Consider the following 2411-nt stretch of genomic DNA (forward strand, 5'->3'; position numbering starts at 1 on the left):
GTCCATTCTGCTAAACTATCAATGTCCTGTTCCAGTCAATTACTATCATCCTGACTGTCTGTCCATTCTGCTAAACTATCAATGTCCTGTTTCAGTCAATTACTATCATCCTGACTGTCTGTCCATTCTGCTAAGCTATCAATGTCCTGTTTCAGTCAATTACTATCATCCTGACTGTCTGTCCATTCTGCTAAATTATCAATGTCCTGTTTCAGTCAATTACTATCATCCTGACTGTCTGTCCATTCTGCTAAACTATCCATGTCCTGTTTCAGTCTATTACTATCATCCTGACTGTCTGTCCATTCTGCTAAACTATCCATGTCCTGTTTCAGTCAATTACTATCATCCTGACTGTCTGTCCATTCTGCTAAACTATCCATGTCCTGTTTCAGTCAATTACTATCATCCTGACTGTCTGTCCATTCTGCTAAACTATCAATGTCCTGTTTCAGTCAATTACTATCATCCTGACTGTCTGTCCATTCTGATAAACTATCAATGTCCTGTTTCAGTCAATTACTATCATCCTGACTGTCTGTCCATTCTGCTAAACTATCAATGTCCTGTTTCAGTCAATTACTATCATCCTGACTGTCTGTCCATTCTGCTAAACTATCCATGTCCTGTTTCAGTCAATTACTATCATCCAGACTGTCTGTCCATTCTGCTAAACTATCCATGTCCTGTTTCAGTCAATTACTGTCATCCTGACTGTCTGTCCATTCTGCTAAACTATCAATGTCCTGTTTCAGTCAATTACTATCATCCTGACTGTCTGTCCATTCTGCAAAACTATCAATGTCCTGTTCCAGTCAATTACTATCATACTGACTGTCTGTCCATTCTGATAAACTATCCATGTCCTGTTTCAGTCAATTACTATCATCCTGTCTGTCTGTCCATTCTGCTAAACTATCAATGTCCTGTTTCAGTCAATTACTATCATCCTGACTGTCTGTCCATTCTGATAAACTATCAATGTCCTGTTTCAGTCAATTACTATCATCCTGTCTGTCTGTCCATTCTGCTAAACTATTAATGTCCTGTTTCAGTCAATTACTATCATCCTGACTGTCTGTCCATTCTGCTAAACTATCAATGTCCTGTTTCAGTCAATTACTATCATCCTGACTGTCTGTCCATTCTGCTAAACTATCAATGTCCTGTTTCAGTCAATTACTATCATCCTGACTGTGTGTCCATTCTGCTAAACTATTCATGTACTGTTTCAGTCAATTACTATCATCCTGACTGTCTGTCCATTCTGCTAAACTATCCATGTCCTGTTTCAGTCAATTACTATCATCCTGACTGTCTGTCCATTCTGCTAAACTATCCATGTACTGTTTCAGTCAATTACTATCATCCTGACTGTCTGTCCATTCTGCTAAACTATCCATTTCCTGTTTCAGTCAATTACTATCATCCTGACTGTCTGTCCATTCTGCTAAACTATCAATGTCCTGTTTCAGTCAATTACTATCATCCTGACTGTCTGTCCATTCTGATAAACTATCAATGTCCTGTTTCAGTCAATTACTATCATCCTGACTGTCTGTCCATTCTGCTAAACTATCAATGTCCTGTTTCAGTCAATTACTATCATCCTGACTGTCTATCCATTCTGCTAAACTATCCATGTCCTGTTTCAGTCAATTTCTATCATCCTGACTGTCTGTCCATTCTGCTAAACTATCCATGTCCTGTTTCAGTCAATTACTATCATCCTGACTGTCTGTCCATTCTGCTAAACTATCCATGTCCTGTTTCAGTCAATTACTATCATCCTGACTGTCTGTCCATTCTGCTAAACTATCCATGTCCTGTTTCAGTCAATTACTATCATCCTGACTGTCTGTCCATTCTGCTAAACTATCCATGTCCTGTTTCAATCAATTACTATCATCCTGACTCTCTGTCCATTCTGCTAATCTATCCATGTCCTGTTTCAGTCAATTACTATCATCCTGACTGTCTGTCCATTCTGCTAAACTATCCATGTCCTGTTTCAGTCAATTACTATCATCCAGACTGTCTGTCCATTCTGCTAAACTATCCATGTCCTGTTTCATTCAATTACTGTCATCCTGACTGTCTGTCCATTCTGCTAAACTATCAATGTCCTGTTTCAGTCAATTACTATCATGCTGACTGTCTGTCCATTCTGCTAAACTATCAATGTCCTGTTCCAGTCAATTACTATCATCCTGACTGTCTGTCCATTCTGCTAAACTATCAATGTCCTGTTTCAGTCAATTACTATCATCCTGACTGTCTGTCCATTCTGCTAAGCTATCAATGTCCTGTTTCAGTCAATTACTATCATCCTGACTGTCTGTCCATTCTGCTAAATTATCAATGTCCTGTTTCAGTCAATTACTATCATCCTGACTGTCTGTCCATTCTGC

The sequence above is a fragment of the Heterodontus francisci genome, unplaced genomic scaffold (assembly GCF_036365525.1).
Source record: "Heterodontus francisci isolate sHetFra1 unplaced genomic scaffold, sHetFra1.hap1 HAP1_SCAFFOLD_276, whole genome shotgun sequence".
Lineage (NCBI taxonomy): Eukaryota > Metazoa > Chordata > Chondrichthyes > Heterodontiformes > Heterodontidae > Heterodontus > Heterodontus francisci.